The sequence below is a fragment of the Canis lupus genome, chromosome 4 (assembly GCF_003254725.2).
Source record: "Canis lupus dingo isolate Sandy chromosome 4, ASM325472v2, whole genome shotgun sequence".
NCBI lineage: Eukaryota > Metazoa > Chordata > Mammalia > Carnivora > Canidae > Canis > Canis lupus.
The window spans coordinates 72,178,652-72,202,411 of record NC_064246.1 but is presented as its reverse complement, the minus strand read 5'-3'; the positions used below and the strand labels follow the sequence as shown (position 1 = coordinate 72,202,411).

General features: G+C 35.0%; 1 protein-coding gene across 4 annotated transcripts in view; it reads left to right on the top strand.

The window, feature by feature from the left end:
• Positions 1-23,760, top strand: part of NIPBL (NIPBL cohesin loading factor) — a 197,516-nt gene that overhangs the window by 12,747 nt on the left and 161,009 nt on the right. The window contains exon 2 of one of the 4 annotated variants that reach the window (XM_049109346.1): positions 8,968-9,095. The exons of the other annotated variants lie outside the window; for them this stretch is intronic. The gene's annotated coding sequence lies outside the window, so the exon portion shown is untranslated. The remainder of the gene's footprint in view (positions 1-8,967; positions 9,096-23,760) is intronic. 4 annotated transcript variants of the gene reach the window in all.

Genomic DNA, 23,760 nt, shown 5'->3' with positions numbered 1-23,760 from the left:
CTGGCTCAGTCAGGCAGGAGACTTGATCTTGGGGTTGTGAGTTCAAGACCCACATGGGGTGTAGATTACTTAAATAATAATTTAAAAAAACTTAAAAAGTTATCTAATATTTTGTCTGAGGATGAACCCTAATTTCCCTAGTCATTCTGTTGGATATTTTATTTGCTCTCACTTTTTTCTGTATAAAAATAAGTCAGTGAAAAAAAATAAGGCAGTGGAAAATCTTTATATGTACTGTTCCTTCCCGCCCCTCTTGGGGTTTTATTCACTTAGAGTTGGAATCCGAGAAGTGGAAGTTGGGCCAAAAGTTTGAACATTTTTATGGCTCTTAATAGTATTTCCGGAAATAATAATAATATGTATTTCTGTAATCTGTATTTTCATTCATGTTTTAATTCATTCAGTAAATGCACTTTTTTCCCAATATATGCAAATTCCCTATTGAGATTATCCTTAGCACATTTAACTGTTCCTCTTCTCCACTGTTGTGTGATTTCTTTTCAATATATTTCTGAATTTCTTTTATTTTTTATTTAAAGATCTTTTTATTATTTATTTATGAGAGACAGAAAGAGAGAGAGAGGCAGAGACATAGGCAGAGAGAGAAGCAGGCTCCATGCAGGGAGCCAGATGTGGGACTTGATCCCCAGCACTCCAGGATCACACCCTTGGCTGAAGGCAGACACTCAACTGCTGAACCATCCAGGTTGAGATGGCCACTCCTGTTTTTGAATTTCTTGATGATGAAAATCATAGGCTTTTTCAAACTAGGTGTATCATTTGGCGATATATAGTGAAATTAGCATAAAACCTAATCTAACCTAGCTGCTATCCAAGTTACATTTAGGCCAGTCATTAAGCTCATTTCTTCAATTTTAAACTGAAGGTGGTCTCAGATTTTAGGAGTTTTATGGACAGAGCAAAGATAATGGAAAAAGGGAATTTAGATAAATTAGAGAGTAGTTTCTAGAAATAGAGTGGTAGTTAAAGGATCATCAGTTTTTTATCAGGAAAAAAAAATGGTAAGGAGCTCTCTAGTTTGGAACATACTAAAAGAAAAGTAAATTTTTAGGTAGGTCCTAGTACTTTTAATATTTGAGTATGAAATATCTAGTGTGGTGTGGACGTGGCCACATCTCATACTCATTCTCTTGTTCATCAAACATTGAGCGTTACCTGTGTCTCAGGAACTATAAGATATTAGAGATGATGAAATAAAAGACTTTAGCCTTGCCTTCAAGGATCTTTTTGTTTTGTTTTTGTTTTTGTTTTGAAAGAGCATGCATGTGGTGGGAAGTGTGGGGGGAGGGGCAAAGGAAGAAGAAGAAAATCTTAAGCAGGCTCCAGGCCCAGCTTGGAGCCTCTCACAGGGCTCGATTTCAAGACCCAGAGATATGGCCTGAGCCAAAATCAAGAAATTAGATGCTTAACCAGCTGAGCCACCCAGGTGTCCTCTAGGATCTTAAAGTCATAGACAGATAAACAAAGATTATATTATAATAATCAAGATTAACAAAGGAGGAACACTGAGGGACTCACCTAATTTAGACTAGAGATGAGGTACAAACTAAGTTTTGAAAGCCATTAATTAGACTTGGGAACCTAGGGGGCTGGGGCAACAGTTTGATTTTGGAAACTGCACATGCCTAGGTTATTGGAACATAGAGCTGGAAAAGGAGCATGCCATAAATATTTGAAGCTACAGAGAAGGTCAAGAGTTGACGTTATGAAGGAATGTATATACCTTTACAAATTCTGCATTTTGCTTTAAAAGCATTGGGGAACCAAGAAATTATTTAATAATGAAGTATGTTGCATTTGGAAAATACTTTTTTGGGCAGCAGTGCAGAGATTAGATAGGCAGAAAAAAAAGAGGCTAGGGAAGCTATTTAGGAATTGATGAGGTCCTCAGTTAAGACAGTGAGAATGTGGAGGAGGAAACTTACAAAATATGTTAAGGAAATAGCCTGGGTACAGTTTGGTATTTTTATGTAGGTAAATTGGGTAATGGAGAATGAAAAGAGTCCAGGATGACTCTCTGATTCTGAAGTTTCATACTTGTGGGGCTTGGAATGTGGAGGTTCCATTCACTAAAGTCAGGAATATAGGAGGAAAAAGTTTTTAGGAATTGTACAGTGGTGGAATGCCTGGGTGGCTCAGCGTTTGAGCATCTTCAGCTCAAGGTGTGACCCTGGAGTCCTGGGATCGAGTCCCACATCAGGCTCCCTGCATGGAGCCTGCTTCTTCCTCTATGTCTCGGCCTCTCTCTCTCTCTCTCTCTCTCTCTGTGTGTGTGTGTGTGTGTCTCTCATGAATAAATAAATAAATTCTTAAAAAAAAAAGAATTGTACAGTGATAATGCGGAAGAAGGGAGAGAGATGATACAGTTTTAGGCATGTCAAGTTTAACCAACCTATGGGACATTTAGGTGTAAAGTGGATATGGGAGTCTAAATACTTCAGGTCTTCAGAGCTCAAAAGACATTAGGCTTTTCTTTGGCAAAGTATGTAATTATGAATTGGTCTATTAGAGTACTATTTTCATAAGGAAGACATTTCTAACTCTATGTAGGCCCTTTAAAAGGATATATAAAATTTAGCTTTAAAACCATGTTGAAATTCTAGGATTGCTTTGTTGTCTCATCTGAGAATATCCAGTATAATAATCATTTTATTATTATAGTTCCAGTATATATAAATTAGAATAAGCACAAAGCTTTTAAAGTCAACATAAGTTAAATGACTTTTGACTGCCTATGAATTAGAATACGGTCTACCCAGAAAAAGACAAATACCATATGATTTCACTTTCTTGTGGAATCTAAAAAACAAAACAAATGAATAAACAAAGAGCAGAAACAGACTCACAAATAATGGAGAACAAACTGATGGTTGTCAGAGGGAAGGGGAATTCAGAGGATGGGCAAAATTAGTGAAAGTGAGTGGGCAATAGAAACTTAAGGTTATGGAATGAGTAAGTTACGGGAATAAAAGGTAAAGCATAGGGAATACAGTAGATGGTTTTATATTAGTGTTGTATGGTAACAGATGGTGGCTGCACTTGGGGTGAGCATAGCATAATGTATAAACCTGTTGAATCTCTGTGTTATGTATCTGAAACTAATGTAACATTGTATATCAACTATTTCAATAATAAACATTTTTTTTAAAGATTTTATTTATTCATGAAAGACAGAGAGAGGCAGAGACACAGGTAGAGGGAGAAGCAGGCTCCACACAGGGAGCCAGACGTGGGACTTGATCCCGGGACTCCAGGATCATGCCCTGGGCCGAAGGCAGGCGCTAAACCACTGAGCTACCCAGGCATTCCCAAAAAACAAATTTCTAATTTAAAAGGATACAAAAAAAGAATATAGTCTATGAAACACTATCACTTTTCACATTTTAGGCAGAATGGATATTGAAAAATATAGTAGCTTGGTCAAGTTGTTGTACATGTTAATGGTTATTTGAAAATGATTTTCAAGGCTGACCTAGAAGATCTCTTCAGTCTTAAATCAGGGTTAAAAGTGGTGTGGGTGATGCCATGTGTTTTTGTTTTTATTTTTTAAATCTTAGTTGGTTTAAATTACCAGAAGAGAAAAATACCATTTCTTCTTGAGGTTTTGTTTTTCAGGGTATGGATCATACATTACTATGAACGTAGAATAACAAAATGAATGTTCTTGTATGACTGCTTTCTATTGTACAAGGCTCTTCCTAGGGCCTTCCTGGTGTATTTGTTTATCCAGGTTAATCAGAACACTGCTTCTTTGGTTAGATTTATACTGAATACATACACATAAGGTGATATTTTAGTGAGAACTATGTTACTTTCTCATGGAGGGATTGTCTTTACAAATATAATTAAGATCTCTACTTTTAGAATTATTAAATGGCAGTGACTTTTTAAAAGTATCATATACAGGAATAATTATAATAGAATCAAACTGATTTACCAAAAATAATTGACTAGATGTCATAATGTCAAAATGAACCATAGTGCTTTCTAGAATCTTAAGTACATGTAAGCAAGTGTACTTTTTTTGTTTTGTTTGATTTGGTTAGAGAAGTGGCACACCAGAATCACCTAGGAAATTTTTTTAAACTGTAATACTTTTCTGGAGATGCAAAATAAGTTTTAAGTTTCTGTTTTCTTCCTTTATGCTTTTCAGTCATTCCACAAAAATTAATTGAACACTATATTCTCAGCAATGAATTCTAGGCATTTGGTATTAAGATTTATTTTCATTTATTTTCATCCTCCCTCCCAAATTTTACATGGCTGCCTAAAAGATCCCTCTTTTGTTTTATTCTGTAAAAATACTATTTGTGAAGCATAAAGAAGCAAACTGTGGTGAGTGGAATTATTAGTAAATTAGAATTAAAAATAGAATGGAGAGATGTGTTGAGTCCTAAAGAATGAGCGGAGTTGCTGGATACTAAAGGGGACGTAGAATTGAGGAAAGAGGTTGACATAGCAGACACTGTAAGTAAATTTGGCAGAGAAATTGTTAGGAAATTGAAAGAAAAATTTTAAGATTTTATTTGAAAGAGGGCTTGCAGGAGAACACAAGTTGGGGGAGGGGCAGAGGGAGAAGTAGACTCCCTGTTGATTGCAGAGCCTCCATCCCAGGACCCAGAGATCATGACCTCAGTGAAGTCAGACACTCAACTCACTGAGGCACCCAGGCCCCCCTGAAATAAAAGTTTTAAAATACATATTTGCAACAGTACTTACAATACAGTAAAAAATTATGAACTGACTGGTCTGTTCCTAATAGTGCCTTATATTTAAAAAGTTTTCTCAACTGTCAGATTGCATTATCTTGTGTATGTTGGCTACACACTGCTGAAGAGTAACATGTAAAATGCTTAGAAATAGGGATCCCTGGGTGGCGCAGCAGTTTAGCGCCTGCCTTTGGCCCAGGGCGTGATCCTGGAGACCTGGGATCGAGTCCCACGTCGGGCTCCCAGTGCATGGAGCCTGCATCTCCCTCTGCCTGTGTCTCTGCCTCTCTCTCTCTCTCTCTCTCTCTCTCTCTCTCTCTGTGTGACTATCATTTAAAAAAAAAATGCTTAGAAATAGTTAAGTCCTTGGGCAGCCCTGGTGGCACAGCGGTTTGGCGCTGCCTGCAGCCTAGGGTGTGATCCTGGAGCCCCAGGATCGAGTCTCATGTTGGGCTCCCTGCATGGAGCCTGCTTCTCCCTCTGTGCCTCTCTCTCTCTCTGTCTATGAATAAATAAATAAAATCTTAAAAAAAAAGTTAAGTCCTTAGCAAATATTTGTTATTTTTATTAGTTGACAGCTACCTTTCTCATTGTGATTTAATGAAAAATATATCCTTGTCAGGTATATTCCTAAATTAGTATTAACTAATTTGTGACATTTATAATGAAATATTAGGAAGGAAAATATTTGATAAGCAAAGAAAAAGTAATCAAATTGGTTCAAGTTCATCTGGTATTGAAATATGAATACTCCTTCCTAATATAACTTGGCTGTATACCCCAGATCAAGTGAAGTATCCCAAATAATAACTGCCTGCACAAGGAACTTGATTTCTAATATCTAAAGTTAATTATGTCTCCAAAAGTGTTGTATTATACTATCATGTATGACAGTATACACATATATAATATATACATATATTTCTGCTGTATTTTGATAATTCACTTTGTATTTTCCTGCTTTATAACTTTAAATCAGAACATTTATCCCCTTTCTTTTCTCCATCTATCCAAATCCTACCTTCTTTCTGTTGTGGTCTTATGAGTTTTTTGGTGGTGAAAGAAAGGTAGCGTAACAGAATTACCTAGGCTTTTTTCTCTCCCCAAGCTTATAATACTTTCCCCCTTTTCCCCTGCCCCTCAGTTAATGTGATCTTTTTCTTTTCTAATACACATTTGTGTGGAGGAGTAGTTATTTAAATTATATGTTGGGGCAGCTCCTGGGGCACAGTGGTTTAGCGCTGCCTGCAGCCCAGGGTGTGATCCTGGAGACCCGGGATCGAGTCCCACGTTGGGCTCCCTGCATGGAGCCTGCTTCTCCCTCTGCCTGTGTCTCTGCCCCCGTCTCTCTCTCTCTCTCTCTCTCTCGAATGAATGAATGAATGAATAAATAAATAAATCTTTAAAAAAAGAAAATTAAAAAAAATATATGTTGACTCCTCATATTTTCTTATATATCAAGCTACAGTTCATTTTATTTCATTTTACATTATTTGTATTCTCAATCAGATTGTAAACTCTTTGGCTGCAGGATCTGCTTGTGGTACCGGTAAAGTGTTTTGTCTGGAGCAGGCCCTTAGCAAGCATTTGCTGATAACATATATGGCTCATCTGAACTAAATTTAAACCAAATTTAAATTTGGAAAATATCCTACATTCTTACAAACCACAAAATTCACTCTTTGTGCAATAGTAAAAATTCATTGGTTTTTAGTTTATTCATAAAATTGTAGAGCCATCTTCACTGTCTAGATTCCAGAATATTTCATCCTCCCAAAAAGAAATCCCATGCCCATTAGCAGTCATTCCCCATTGTTTCCTTTTCCAGCCCTTGGCAACCAGTAATCCACCTTCTGTTGCTGTGGAATTTCCTTATTCATGAGTGGAATCACACAGTGTGGCCTGTTTGTATCTGGCTTCTTTCACTTGATCTCATATTTTATCATGTATCAGCACTTCATTTTTTATAGTCAAATAATAGTCCATTTCATGGGTATACCACATTTTACTTAACTTTTTGTTAGCTGATGGACATTAGGTTGTTTCCACCTTTTGGTTATAAATAATGCTGCTATAAACATTCAAGTACAAGTTTCTGTATGGGCATTTGTTTTTAATTCCCCTGTGTAGATACATAGGAGTGGAATTCCTAGGGCATGCCCTAATTCTATAACTCTGCAGAACTGTCTGATTGTTTTCCAAAGAGACTACATGATAGTTAAGTTCCATTTTTAGTGTTTGAGATTTATACTTTTTCTACCTCCTCACCAATACTTACTACTCTGTGTTTAAGTGCAGATATCCTGTGGGTGTGCAGTGGTATCTCATTGTGGCTTTGATGTGCATTTCCCTAATGACTAATGATATTGAGCAACTTTTCATTTTTTTATTGATCATTTATTTATCTTCTTTGGAGAAGTGTTTCTTCTCATCTTTTGCCCATTTTTAAATTGGATTATCCATATTTTTATTCTTAAATTATAAGTTTTTACTGTATCCTGGATCCAAGTCCCATATTAGGTACATGATTTACAAATGCTTTCTTTCATTCTGTGGGTTACTTTGTCACTTTCTTGATAGTATCCTTTAAATCACAGAAGTTTTTTATTTTGATGATGTTTCATTTATCTGGGTTGTTGTTGATTGTGCTTTTGATGTCATATTTAAGACCCTGTCTAACCCAGGGTCATGAAGATAGACATCTATGTTTAGTTTTAGCTCTTACATTTAAGTCTCTGACCAATTTCAAGGTAATTTTTTTGCATGTGGTATCAGGTAGGACTAGAACATCATTCTTTTACATGTGACTTTCCAGTTGTGCCATCACTGTTTGTTGAAAAGACTGTTGTTTTCCTAACAAACGGTCTTGGAGCCTTTTGTCAAAAATCAGTTGAATGTAAATATAAGAATTTATTTCTGGACTGAATCTTATTCCATTCCATCCACCATAAGGGGTCAACCTTATGCCAGTATCACAGTGTCATAGTTACTGTAGCTTTGTAGTAAGGTTTGAAGATAGGAAGTACGAATCCTCTACCTTTGTTCTTTTTCAAGATTTTTTTGGTATTTTGGTATCTTGCATTTTCATATGAATTTTAGTGTCCCCGCATTCATTTCTGCAAAATAGGCAGCTGTAATTTTGTTAGGAATTAATCTGACTATAGATTAATTTGGGGAGTATTACTATCTTAATAATTAAATCTTCCCATCCATTAGCATGGGATGCCTTGTCATTTTTTTAGGCCTTGATTTCTTTCACTAAAAGTGTTGTGTAGTTTTCAGTGTGCAGTGTTGCACTTCTTTTGTTAAATTTATTCCTAGGTATTATTTTTTCTTTTTGATGCTATTATAAATGGAATTTTTTTTAGAATTTCATTTTGAGATTGTTTTTTTTGGTAGTGTATGGCAGTACAATTGATTTCTTTTTCTAATATATTGATCTTGTATACTATAAGAACTCCTTTATTCTAATTTGTGCTCCTTTTTTAGGGAGAATTTATGCTTGTTCTTTAATATTTTTGATTCTTCCCTTCTCTGGCCTTCCAAATACTACATGTTACAAGTAGTTACAAGATAGAATTTTTCCTTATTTGTCCAATCTGATGCCTTTGTGACTTGAAAAAACTTGTGCACATATGAAAGGTAAGATTAGATAGCTCAGAAGTGAAGTCACATTATGTCAGAATTTTCATTTAGTGATATCTACCTGCAGTGTAGGATTAAAAATTAAGGAATTGTGGTCTAGTATTTAAAACTTGTTTCACCTGTAGGAAGCGCCTACTCAAATGTTTGTTGCAGAATAAATGCCTTTGTTAGCAATATGTATATATAGATGCAAAATAAATTTTCTTGGTCAATAATTTCTAAAGTCTTCATCTTCTAGTCAGTAAGTGATTTTCAGTAGTGTGTCTGGAAAGTTTAAGTTATACAGGAAAAAAAGAAAAGAGTGACTAGGCAAGGAAGGTAATGGGATTACAGGAAGAGAAGAGAGGCAAGGAGGCAAAATTAATAACTTGAGTTTTGTTAATACAGACAATATTGTGATTTTAAATAAGTATCTATTGATTGGGAACAAAAGAGGAAACAGTGATAATAGGTTATTCCTCAAAATCAAACTTCTGTTTTTTAGTCTTGGTCAGAATTGAACCTAAATGGTAAATACATATATAAAAAGATGTTCAACCTCACTAGCAGTTAGAGAAATGAAGAGGTATACTCTTTTTTTTTTTTTTTTAAGGTTTTATTTATTTATTCATGAGAGACACAGAGAGGCAGAGACATAGGCAGAAGGAGAAGCCGGCTCCCTGCGGGGAGCCCAATGCTGGACTTGATCCCAGGACCCCGGGATCACACCCTCAGCCGAAGGTATGATTAAGATTTTTTATAATCTTAAAAAAAAAAAAAAAAAAAACTTGTAGAGTAGAGCTTTGGGTCCAAAGGCAGTTGACACACTCAGTAAAAGTGGAAGTCCTGGGAGAGCTCTTTCAATAATTTTAGGACAAGAAGTTATAGCTTAGGGGAACCTGGTTGGCTCAGTCAATTAAGCTTCCGACTCTTGATTTCAGCTTAGGTTATGATCTCAAGGTCATGAGATTGAGCCCTTTGTGGGGCTCTGCCCTCAGCATAGTCTGCTTGTGATTCTCTCTCTGCCCTTCCCTCTGCTTATACTCTCTCTAAATTAATTTTAAAGATCTAAAAAAAAAAAGAAAAAGGAAATTATAGCTTAAAGAGAGGGTAGGCAAAAGTTGTGAAGAGTAAAATAACTCCAGGTTGTTTTCTCTGTGATGGAGACTTCTATTTTCTCTTAGATCTTCCCAGCATATAAAAATAACAGATGTGATGTGATTGCCTTATGGGTACTTAAAAATTAATATGCATTGTGTTTCTTTTCAATTGAGCCTATGTAGGAGTTTTATATCTATTTTTTTTAATGTATGTTTTATCTTTCTTGTGGGATCTTGTATTCAGTGCAAACTTTTGTATTGGGTTTGGTTTGTTGAGTTTTGAACAGTAGGACTTTACAGAATAAAATTTAGTTTAAGAAAATCATCTAAAACTTTGGATGGTATTGTGCCCTTTTAAAAATAAGCTTTTAAATAGGTTTAAAATAACCAATAATAGACTATTTCCAAAGGATTGCTTCTGAAATCTTGTCTCAGAGACATTTTTAGCTCCTAGTTAGTGACCCTTTTCAATTTTAAACCTCAGTCACCCTTTCTATGATTGTTTCTTCATTTCAGACCACCTCTTTTTTCCTTTCTTTTTACATCAATAACTGCAAATCTCTTTCTTCATGCCCTTCAGAACATCCCTTCTGTGTATATCAGCTTATTTTTAATTTTTATTTTTCATATTTTATTATCTTTAATATTTTGTTTATTTATTAGTGAAAGACACACAGAGAGAGGGAGGGACACACAGAGAGAGGCAGGCTCCATGGGAGCCCGATTTGGGAGTTGATCTGGGGATTCCAGGAGCACGCCCTGGGCCGAAGGCAGGCGCTCAACCGCTGAGCCACTCAGGCAACCCATATTTTTCATACTTTAGGCCCAATTGCTTTCTGCCTGAGTTACTAAATGTACACATGTACACAGAGTTTTAAAAATCTGCTAGTACTCAAAATCAGAGGATTATCAGAAGACTGGCTGCTGTTAGATCACATTTCCAGTACCCGTTTTTGAAGGGACATTATGACAGACTAGGATACTTAATGCCCTACTTGATAATAATATCAAATACTTATACTGTGTTTATAGAATCTAAAAGCTAAACAGAAAGGAGAAAGGAGTCTTTTATTTTATGATTTAGAAAACAGAAGAATTCTTCACTAAAACCTTTAATTCCTATTCTTAGCAATGATGATGATGATAGTAATAGCAATAATGGCTAATACTTACTGAGTTCACTGCTTTGAGTATTTCACTTGGTATTATTTAATCTTCATTGCAATCCTTTAAGGTTTACATATAATATTATCCCCACTCTACAAAGTAGGAAACTGATGCTTACAAAGAATGTGACTCACATTCTTTGGGATAATTGAGGGAAATCCCATGGCAGTTCAGAGTTGGCATAATTAAAAGGTATGTGTGCTTCCCCTAAGTTCAATTAGTCTATAAGCTCCCTGAGGTCAGGAATTTAATATAAAAGTGCCTAGCATATGGTATATGCTTCTTTTTTTTAATGAACAAATGAGGTTGAAGAGGCTGATTCATTAGCCTTAGCCATGAACCTTCTGGAGGGAATCCATACTAATCTCATTTGCATTGCATGACTTATTCCTTTTCCTTGGACTACCATTTTTTGCTATCTCTGGCAGGGTACCTAGCAAGTTACTATTCATTCTTCAAGTTCCAGCATAATTTCATTTTTTCTGTAATGCCTTCTTATCTCTGTTTAAACAGGATTTGTTCTCTTTTCTACTCTCCCACTTTTTTCCTTTAAAGTCTATTATAATACCTATTATATCATATTATAATTCTTCCCCTAGCCTAGGAATCCTTGATAGGTCAGGAAAAGGAGGTGGTGGTGGACTGTGTCTTATTCACTTCAAATTCAACATTAAGTACAGTTTTTGGCACTTTAAGTGCTCACTAAATGCTGGGCTGAATGAATTCATACAAACAAGCTAAAAATAGACTTGTAGGTGAGTGTCAAGGCGTTTTATTTCAATGTTGTCCTCTCTGAATTACAGTCATTTGCTTTGTGATTTTAGGATACTCTTTAGATTATGAGGGATCATTCCTGTAGGCTGCTGTCTTTCAGAGATATTAAAATTGAGGTCCTATAGCATGTCAAGAGTCCTAGTAGGGTTTATTACAGAGTTCTCTGACATATCCTTTGGGGGAAAATTTTAAGAAAGGAAGAAAAAACTTAATAAAGGATGTGATCATAGATAAGCCAAATGCCTAAGAATGAATCTATTATTTAAGAATTTGAGTATAGAAAGGAGCATATTAGATTAAATTCTAGGATCCTGGGGCGTCTGCCTGGGTAAAATGGAAGAGCATATGACTCTTGATCTTGGGGTCCTAAGTTTGAGCCCCACATTGGGTGTAGAGATTACTAAAAAAAAATAATAAACTTTCAAAACAAAAATTATAGGATCCTTAAATACAGGGTATAAGTCAGAATTGTATGTGCTTTTACATATACCACATACTCCATCGGATCAGATTGTTCATGATATACAGTAGAGATGATAGGAATAGAAGTGCTTATAAATAGGATAGTGCATATGTTAGTTTCTCCAAAAGGAATTTTGTTAAACTATTGGTATACATACTTTAAATTAAATGATTAAGAATTTTTTTCAAATGCTGTATTATTTATCTATTGTTATATAACAACTTCCCCCAAAATTTAGCAGCTTAAAAACAGTAAACATTTATTATCTCACTATTCTTGTGGGCCAGGAATCTGGGTGCGTCATAGCTGGGTGCCCTCTAAACTCTGGTTGTCTCTTAAAGCTACTGTCTTCCTTTAGTCAGGGAATCAGTGAGGGCTGCAATCATCACACACTGGAATTAGTGTAAGGATTTGAGTATTGCAAAAATGAAAAGTTTTAACAAAAATAAAAGCAGGATACAAATTGTGTGTGTTTGTGTTATACGTACTTTTAATGCTTAACAGGTATTGTATAAAAATTATTAGTTAAGAACAGAAATATGTAGTTTCTCAAAACTTGGTTGGAAAGAGTAATGAATGAATTTGAATAATCTATTAAGAGATAGTTTTATTACAAAGTGTGTCTTCATGGGATAAGGTTACTTCTTGCTACATATTTCTCATTTCTATGTTGGTTCTAATATGGAAGTCTTTTCCTATTTGAGGGAGATCCACTAATGGAGGATACTGTTTGAAAATTTAGGACTTAATAGTGGATAATTGAACAGAAAAACCTACAATTTGTTTATAAGGTCAGGATTGGACTTGAATTTGGAAGGACTTCTTAAAATTTAGTTTTTCATGTATGTAAAGGGCAGTTTCCCTGTGCTTTTCTCTATACTGAATCAATCGATTTTTTTTTTTTTTTTTTTCGATTTTTTTTAAGAGAGAGAGAGAATCTCAGGCAGGGGGTCCCCACAAGAGACTCAGTCTCACATCCCTGAGATCATGACAGCTGAAATAAGAGTCATATGTTTAACCCACCCAGCCACCCAGGTGCCCCTTTCCTGAGTCAGTCCTTTTTTTTTTTTTTTTTTAAGGTTTTATTTAATTGAGAGAGAGAGAGAGCAGGAGAGGAGAGAAGGGCAGAGGGAAAAGAAGGACAAGTAGACCCCTTACTGAGTGGGACCCTGGCTTGGGGCTTGATACCAGGGCCCTTGGATCATTACCTGAGCCCAAGGCAGATATTTAACCCACTGAGCCACCCAGGTGCCCATCCTGGATCAGTCTTAAGAATGAATGTTACATATAAAGAAAACTTCAAAACTTTTAGAAACACAAATAGAAAAAATATTTTGAAGATGTCGATTCCTAAATTATTTATTGGTTTAGTATATCTTAATCAAAATTTCAATGAGATATGGGGAAACTTGAAATAATGTTTCTGTAATTTATCCAAAAAATAAATAAGAAATTTCTGAAAAATACGAGTTAATGAATGGGGAGGGAAAAACAGACATGCCTTACTCTATGTTAAAATATATCATCAAGCTAAATCATCACTGTACAATATATTGTGATAAATCAGTGAAACAGAGCAACCCTAAAATAAATCCTACTTTTAACCTGTCTCTACAAATTAAAAATATACACAGTATCATAATACATAATATGTAATAAATACTATATATAAAAAGTATAAAGGTGTTGTGCATTTTTAGACCTCCCAAAACAATTTTGAATAATGACCATGATGCTAATAATAGGATATTTTGGGACTCTTTGTTGTAAGATTAATTTTAACAAAGTATGTTTACATTCAGTACAATCTTGGGAGCTGCTTACATAATTCTTCATCTTGTTAAAATCATTGTGTTGCCTTTATTAGCCTTTACATTAAGAATGACTTTTTTTTCTATCAAACTAATGCAGTGGCTTTTTAAAAATTCTGCCTGTGTTCTTTGAATGAATCAGTGAAAATAATTAGTCTTAGTGGTTTTAAAGTCTTTGGTGTACTGTTCACTGACTGATTCCATCTCCACTAAATTGTTATCCAGCAAATGATTTCTTCGGCAAAATGAGATCTTAAAGAACCAAGGTTCTACCGGATACTGCTCCATTTAGCTCCAGGTTTTGCTTCAGTAGGAAATCTGTCTATCCAAGTAAAGTGATTCAGGGTTTAAGTCTTTAAAAGTCTCCCTTCCAGCCCACAGCACAAAAGGATGCCCAGTACATATTTGCAGGCCATATAGCTTCATTAGTGGTCTTAACATGATCCTAGGGTGCTCAGTCCATTAAGCATCCAGCTCTTGATTTCAGCTCAGATCATGGTGGCAGAGTCCTCAGATCAAGCCCGGTGTTGGGCTCTGCTCTCAGTGCATGGTCTGCCTGTCCTTCTGCCTCTATTTCTCCCCCTGCTTGCACGCGCTCATTCTCTCTCAAATCAATAAAGTCTTTAAAAGAATAAAATGATCTTAGAAGCTGAAGCTAATAGTCCTTCTAGTTAATCGTTTCTTTTTGTTTGTTTGTTTTTAGGATTTTATTTATTTATTCATGAGAGACACACACAGAGAGAGAGAGAGGCAGAGACACAGGCAGAGAAGCAGGCTCCATGCTGGGAGCCTGATGAGGGACTCGATCCAGGACTCCAGGATCACATCCTGGTTCAAAGGTGGCACTAAACCGCCACGCCGAGCCACCCAGGCTGCCCTAGTTAATCATTTTATATAATCTCAGACCCAAGGTTTTCTCCTCTCCTTTCTTAAAAAAAATTATTTCTGTTACCTGAACAGATTTTGTTTTACTTGTTGATAGCCTAAAATTTGTAATTTTCAGAAGGAAGTGAGGTGAAAATTTGATCACAATGTATATATAGACTTTCCCCTCTACCTAATAATTTTTCTTGAAAGTAGCCACCACATTGGTCAAATAAAACAGTTGGCTTTGTTGCACCCTGAGTTTTTATTTTGTCAAAATGTCCTTGTTCTCATTAAGTCTTCAGTAGAAAGTATAATTAATACTTAATGATTACTAAATCTGAGTGTTGGAGAAAAGGGCACAAAATTCAAAAGTACTAGATTTTGAATATTTTCTGGTAGCTTACCTTTATATTCTTTGAGGAAATGATAGCTTTTTAAGCATGATTTTGGTGTAGGAAAATTGATTCATAAGAAATATGAATGAGTTTCAGAGTAGTGCTAAAAATGCTGTGGTGTATTTCTTTGCACCGATCACCATCGGTGATCGGTGACTGGAAGGATGTGGATTTCGTGTATTTTATTGTGTCACTTTAGGTGTCTCTATTCTGAAACAGTGGTTTTAAAACTTGCTGCATATTAAAATCATCCGGAAGGTAACTTTTAAAATCTTGATTCCCAGCTCTTATCCTTGACATTGCTATCAGCATTTCCATGGATGGCACTCAAAACATAAAGTTTTCCAGGTGTTTCAAGTATGTAGCCAAGTTTAAGAAACACTGCTGTGAGATGTTCACTGAGCATCTTTTTTTAATGCAGATTGTAATTCAGTATATCTAGAATAGTGTCTGAGAGTCTGCATTTCTAATAAACCCCAGGTGGTATGATACTCCTGGTCAGTTTTCCAAGCCTTAGAGTAGCAAGGTTCTAGAACACTTACTTAGTATACTATTTGCAGATAGACTTTAGTTGTTGTGGTGTCTTTATTCAAAAAGAAGTTTATTCTGTTTTGGGTCTCATAATTGCAAGATACTCTGTTAGGTGAGTCTTATATGCTTTTTCTCATTTAACCCTCATAACACCCTTGCAAGAGTATAATATGTGTTTTTTATGGGAGATTCAAGTTAAGTGATAAAATTATGGAGCCATCAGAAATTAATAGTTTAATAGTTTTGTGTAAGACTCCAAGTGAAAGTTAAAACTTTAAGAAGTATTTCATCATATGCATTATCCCACTTTACTTAAGTAAAGAAAACAGATTATGGGAGCAACAAGACTAAAACTAAGATGCATTTGCTCAGAATAGACCAGAAGAAAATATGCCAAAACATACTGCAGTTGCATTAGAGTGACAGGATTATAGGCATTTTCTGCTTTTACCTGTATCCTAAAAATATTTATAATGTGCATATATTATCTTTAGAATGAAAAGGAAAAAGCCTGAGACTTCTCAAAAATGCCTCTGAAGAATAGGCCTGAAAGGTAATAACTAAAATAAATACTTAAGTTTCATATGAAAACCATCAAGATTTCAATGAAAAGATGAGTAAAGAACAATTCACACAAAGTACAAATTATAAATGAACAGTGGAAAATACTTTTTAAAATATAAAACAAGCATGATAAGACATTTATTTTACATGTAGCCAAATAGGTACCTACCTTCCCCAAAAAGACATGCTTTAATATTAACCCAATGCTGACAGGGCACAGCAAAACCAATATATTCATTCATTTTTGGTAGCATTATGCAGCTTTTTTCAAAGGCAGTATGGTGAACTCACAGAAAGATTACATTTAATATAATGGTAGTAGTATACAGAAATATTATGCACTCTCCAACTGCCACTATGTAGAATGTTTATACGCTGAAAGACATTTTTAAAAAAGTAAAAGTCCGTATTTGAGTGTAAAGAGATGAGATCACAGAACGCTATAGTATTTGCTTAAAAGTTCTTTAATCTTACGAACTGTCTTTTCAACTAAAAAAGAAAATCTGGTAAGTCTAAGTTAACTTTACATATGATAGCCCTCTGACTTTGGGGAGAACAAATCACATTTTATGTATTATGGGTGTTTAGGTTTTATTTGTTTTTATGTTTTTGACCCTCTTCAGATCATGTCCTGTAGAAGATTCCTAAATGAGCCACCACTCTTCATTGAGTTTTGTTTTTTAAAATTTCTGAGTGTTAAGGCCAACCTTGTATTCAAAATTTATTGAGCTGACCTTGTATGTTTGTATAGTTAGTTATTGTCCAGGTAGTGTATAGGGAACATAGAATTAGAACCATAAGGGGATTATGATTTTAAGAAATAAAATGGTATTAAAGATACTACTTTTAGAAATAACTGAAGAACTTCAGGCATCTTTTAAAAAATAATCTGTAAATTCTGTTTCCAGTTTCCTCTTTTCAGTGTCCAAGGTTGCATCTAAAATAGCACAGTCATTGCCAAACTGGTGTATTTAATCTTAGAGAGCATTAGAAAAAAATGTATACCAGTAAACCACAATATTAAAAAGTTTAAACATAAAATTCCAGAAGTCACCAGATACAGGCTCTTTAGAAACCTGAAGCTTTACCTAAGAAATGAGGTAAAGGAAAATAAATTTATAATACTGTAAATACTTCACAGGACTATTACTGTATGTGTATCCCATCCTGAAATTGTTACCATGTCCCTACATCAGCCTTGTTGACTGTCATTCCAGACTTTTATAATTGAAGCTGAACAGCACACTCCAATTGTCTAGTTCTGTATTTCCCAGCCAGAGGTGGGTGAGTGCTGTTGGCATTTTGAGCAAAACATTCATTGTGCTGGAATGTGGTTTAGTGCTCCACTCACTTCTGAGTGTCCCACTCACTACTGCCAGTTCATCTCTCAGGTATTATTAATACCAAAGCCTCTCACAGTTTTTGCAGTTGATGAGTGAGTACCACCTTCCATTGAGAATTCATTGGTCTACTCTAGAAGAATGCTAGTTAGCTCTTTTAAAATTTGGTTAATTTCACGTTGTAGTGTTGAAACTTTACGTTGGACATTAGTGAAGAAGATTAGGGTTCAATGTTATTAGGGAAACATTTTTCATTCCAACAATTGATGGCTTATAAATGCAGGAGAGGACTTGCTGCAATTTTTTTGAAAGATAATTTTGCACTACTATGTCAATCAAGATTTAAAATGCTCATGCCTATTTCTCATTAACCCAACTTCAAGGAATCTAGCCAATAGAAATCTTGGAGGGCATACAAATTCATGTTTTAGGATGTGTATTTGCAGTATTGTTGGTAGTAGCCAAATGTAAGTAAATAGAAGTAAAACAAACACAACCAAGAACAAGAACCCCACCCACCTAAGTGGTTATAAATGGTAGTTAAATAGTTTATGATACATACCATACATCTATTTTTTTAAAAAAGAAGTAGGACTTTATTTACCAGATTGTTAACAAACAATATATCATTAAAGAAGAAAAAACAAGTTAGAATATTATGATTAGTATGATCCCAGTTTTGCAGTAAAAATATGTGTGTACCTGCTTGTGTGTATGTGTGAGTCCTGAGAGGTGATTTTTTAAAAATGAATAAATTAAAAAGTAGAACCAAGACTTTCAAAGGTTGAGAAAGAAATAATGCTTTCTTTGTCCTTCTAGCATATAGTTGGCTCTCCCATCATTTACCTTTATTTCCTCCTTTAGACAACTCAATTGCACTTAATAGAAAGCCTTACTCTTGAATCTCTACCCAGAAAGATTTTGAAAAAGACTTTAATGAGGAATTAATTAATTTAATTAATGAGGAATAAGTCATACTGTCTTCAGGGGTATCCTAGTCTCAAATTTTGTAATGTTTTGACTGTTTCTCTTTACTCCCATGTTTTGTTTTTTGTTTCCACTTCAGCTGTGGGAGCCAACCTGCAAAACATCTTTTCCATATATACCTTTGTTGTTCTTACTGCTTTTACCCTACTTCATATCCTAATTACTTTTTGCTCACATTATTACAATAGCCTATGAAACTGGTTTCCTTTTGTCAGCTTCAGCCTGTTCCATTTCCACACTAAACAGTGTCTTCTGAGCATATGATAGGATTAGTGATGTTGTTATCTTGAATGTACTCACAGGAGCAGTTTTGTGTTTATATATTTCCAGCTGTAGACTGTATACTCTGATAATTTGCACTTTATACCTCTACACTCTGTAAAGAAATAAACTTAACTTTTTTAAAGGAAAGGGGGGATACAGAATCTGCTACTACTGTGGGCTAGCCCTGAAAAATTACTATATAAACTACACTGACTCAACTCTTCCAGGAGGAGGATGTTATTATAGTTATTATTTAAAATGGATTTATGGGAAGAGCTTATGTGGTGAGTTGTGTGTTAGGATAGGAATTCTATAATGAATAAGCATGTCTGCTCTTTTAATATCTGTAAAATCTTGGTTTGTTTTATTCTTTTGTTGTCATTCAACTTCCCTTTGAGAAATTCTTAGCTGAACCAGGAGGAAAAAAGATTTTGTTATTTTGATCTATATCTAGACTAGCACTGTATGAAGAGTATAGGAATCTGGAAAATCTTGCTAGAATTTGATCAAGTATCCTCCTAAGAGCAGAGATTCCCATTTAGAGGAAGTAGCATGGAGGGGAAAGCACCTTGAGAGCTTTTTTCCCAGAGGATACTCATGAGATTCTGAGAAGGCATCCACTTATTACTGTTCTCCCCTTGAGAAACAGTTTTGTTCTGTTTTTAAATTTCACTTTTAAGTAATCTCTGTATCCAGTGTGGGGCTCAAGCTTATAACCCCGAGATCAAAAGCCATGTGCTCTACTGACTGAGCCAGCCAGGGCCCCCGAGAATTGGTTTAAATGTGTCTTTATTACTAAAGAAAAGTGTCATATTCCTTATGTGTGTAGGGACAGAAAACTGATTGAGAATAGTTGCCTTACAGAAAGTGAGTTGATAGTAGCTGTGATTATCTCGTTCACACTCCTACCCAAACCTTTCATATTCTTCAAGGTACCAACTTCTACCTCCTCTAAGAAATCTCTGATTTCCTTCTAGCCTTTCCTACTCAAATAATTTCTCCTTTCTTTGAACTTACTTGGATCTTGTTTATGACCTTTGTGCTTTTCTACTTAACTGTAATTATGTGTGTACCTTAAAAAAAATCTATGTACTATCCTGGAAACTTCTTAGAATAGGGTACATGTCTAACTCCTTGTATCTCTTATATTACTTCATACAACACCTTGCACCTAGTGTAGAGGGTAGGCAAATATTTCCTGATCAAACTATTTGTTATGAAGTTTACATAGGGAAAAAAGTTAATGAACTTTAAATGTCATTTTTCTTCTATCCCCCCAAAATATCTTTTGTTCCAGAGGAATTGGCAAAATTATAAAGATGATATGCAATGACTACAGTTAGGAAAGCAGTGTAACTGAGAAAAAACATCAAGAGCAAGTCAAGAAGTAACTGGAGATATAGATGAGCTATATCAGTTTTGTAAAGCCTTATAGGCTATTGAGTTTGAACTTTATTTTGTTCTTGAAGGGGAGACCACTGGAAGATTTTAAGAGACGAGCTCTTTGATTAAATTTGTGTTTAAAATATATTTGGTACAATGAGAAAGCTACATCTAAAAATTGTTAAGACTGAAAGATAGGATCCAATTAGGCTATTGCAAGAGTCTGGGAAACAAAAAAAATTCTAAAATATTAGAACAAAGGCAGTATAGTAGGATAGAAGAGAGTGGTTTTGAGAAATACAGATTAAGTTGATAGGTCTTTTTGGTGTCATATTTGACATGGGGTAAAGCAGAGGGAAGTCTTGACTAGGCTTCAGAGATTGGATGAAGTGCTGAAAATGTAGAAAAGGAATATGGGAGGAAAAGGAGTAAAGTTTTGTGGCTGAGATGAATTTTGAACATCTTAAATTTGAATTGTCTGTAGGACAGCCAGTTGAAGATGTCTAGCAATCAGTTGATTATATGCGCCTCAGGTTTAGGGAGAGGTCAGGATGGAGAGTTGCCAGCATGCAGGTTCTAAGTATGAGTGGTTAATGTTTGCCCTGGAGAGTATGTCTTATAGTGTATCACTTAAAATAGTGTCTCCCTAGACAAGATTTGTTGTGGTTTGCTTTCTATAATTTTTTAAATTATAAAAACGCAATTTCTTTTCATCTGAATCTAATCATGAGAAAAAATCAAAGCAACTCAAATTGAGGAAGACTACAAAACAACTGGCATTAACAAAATATCAGTACATTGAAAAATTAAAAATATAGGTGGGGAGGGCACCTGGGTGGCTCAGTCAGTTAAATATCCAACTCTGATTTTGGCTCAGGTCATGATATCAGGGTTGTGAGCCTCGTGTCTAATTCCATGTGTGATGGGTGTGGAGCCTGCTTAAGATTCTGTCTCCCCTCTGCCCTTCCCTGCTCTGTGTGTGTGTGTGTGTGTGTGTGTGTGTGTGTGTGTTCACCCAGGCTTTCTCTCTTTCTCTAAATAAAATTTTTAAAAATAAAAATGAAAATACAGGTTGGGGAACTGTTCTAAAAGAGACGTGATAATCAAATACAGTGTGATCCTTGATTAATTGATTGAGTGATCCTGGATTACCCTTTTTGAGGATATTATTGGGGTAATTGCATATGGATTGTATATTAGATAATTGTATCAAAGTTAAATTTAAATGTGACAGTTTATTATTGTGGAGGAGAATGTCCTTTTTTCTTAGGGTATAGTGTTAAAATGCAATTAAGTCAAGTGGTTTAGCATACAAAAAACTGAGTATATATAGAGAAAAGGATAAAACAAAAATAAGGTATAAAACAAATGAGTTTTATTACAAGAGTTTTTTAGTTATGTGAAAAATGTATTTTTATAATTGTCTATTCTTAATACATTTTTTAGTATGGTTGCATATTAAAAGTTGGATAAGATGGTATTTATTATGTTTGTGTTTTTATCCATCGATTAAGGGAAATCGTTAAGACATTAAAGCAAATGACTTTTCTTCTTCTCTTTGAAGCCAGGCCTACTAAATAAGTGGACCAGAATTATGATTTATTATTAATAAACTCTGTAATAGTAAAAATAGGATAGTCCACAACCAAGGTTTATTTTTGCTCATATTACTTAGCCAACACAATTTATCAAGGAAGAGACCTGCTCCACCAGTCACTCAAGAAGTGAGACTGATGGAGTTTCTGACAATGTATAATGGTACATCTGGAACTTTAGAACCCATGGTGAGCATCTCAGGGAAAGAAAGAGCTGGAGGATTCGCCCATTGGCTCTTCGATGTTACAGCCATGAAATGACACACAGGTCATTTCCACTCATGGTGCATTAGCCAGAACCAGTTACATGGCTCTGCCTTATTGGTAAGGGTCTGGGACATGTGGAAAGCACATGGATATTTGGTGAGCATTAACTGTCACATTTTGTAGTTCATCTCAAGGAATACTGTTAATAGTCTTAAAATCTGTGGATATTGGCCATTGTTGCCATATTTCTGCTTATTAAACCATAAGAAAAAAAATTTTTATCACTTTTAGTGCCAGGAAGCAGCTTATTGCTTTTATAGTGACTATTTCTCACATAACTCATATTTATTTTTTACTTTTTAAAAAATTTATGTATTTATTCATGAGACACAGAGATAGAGAAGGGGGAGAGAGAGAGAGAGAGGCGCAGAGACATAGGCAGAGGGAGAAGCAGGCTCCTTGCAGGAAGCCTGGTGCAGGACCCGATGCCGGGATCACACACTGAGCCAAAGGCAGATGCTCAACCACTAAGCCACCCAGGCATCCCTATTTTTTACTTTCAAAACTGTATAGTAAATGTAAACTGAATTTGAGAGAAGTTTAGTAATTTGCCTGGCTATAGAGTACTATCATTTGGAGAAATTACATAGTTTTGAGATTTTATTTTGCTATTTTAATTTTGATAATAGCTACTTTTATTTTTTTAAGATTTTATTTATTTATTCATGACAGACACAGAGAGAGAGAGAGAGAGAGAGGAGAGAGGCAGAGACAGGCAGAGGGAGAAGCAGGTTCCATGCAGGGAGCCCAATGTGGGACTCGATCCTGAGAATAGCTACTTTTAAATATTATTTTAAACTCAAACTTTTTTGGCATTTTTAAAAAGGGATTTCCTCAAAGTTTTTATTTTTCTTTTTAAAATTTACATTATTTACCTTTAAAATAACATTAGGTGGTATTTTTCAGATTGTAATCTTTTGGGCAGCGCCGGTGGCTCAGCGGTTTGGTGCCGCCTTCAGGTGCTGCCTGATCCTGGAGATACACGATTGAATCCCGCGTTGGGCTCCCTGCATGGAGCCTGCTTCTCCCTCTGCCCGTGTCTCTGTGCCAATCTCTCTCTCATGAGTGAATAAATAAAATAAAATAAAATAAAATATTGTAATCTATCAAACATTTGTTGTATGTATAACCATTTCCTTATTCTTGAGCACTTATTTTGACATTTTTCAGGGATATAAATTCTAATGTATTTCTAAACAAATATCCAAAAAGTTTTGTTTTTTGTAAACACATTTAAAATATCTACATAGATTAATTAAACCTATATAAACTGTAGTGTCATTTGTATTTCTAAGATATGGCTCAAAATTAGTTTCTCATAAAATCTTGGATAGAACTACAAACAGTAGAAAGCTTCATTTTGAATACTTGATCTTAGGATGTTTGTTCTTAATCTATTAGACAAAATCAACCAAATTCCTCAGATTGACTTGATTTCTATACAGACCCTTCCTACATCTTTTTATCAAATTTAAGTTATAAATTTGAGTTATAAATTTAAGTTATAGCCTAAAAGCTCCTGTTAGATGAAGTCCTGAGGTCAGTACAGTCAGGTGTAATATAGTGTTTTAGCTCCAGTAATTCTTGATGGGAATTTCTTAAAAACAATATCCTTATGGAAAAAAACAAAACAAAACACTAAAGCCATGTCCTAACTGTAGAAGCAAAGGAAGAGGATTACATTTTATCTATTTATTTTTATTTTCTTTTTTTTTAAATTTAATTTTTAATACTGGTGTGATTAGGATACAGTGTTATATGTATATATATTATAGTGATTCAACAGTTCTATATATTACTCAGTGCTCAACAAGATAAGTGTACTCTTAATCCCCTTCATGTATTTCACCCATCCCCCTACCCATCTCCCCTCTGGTAACCATCAGTTCTCTATTGTT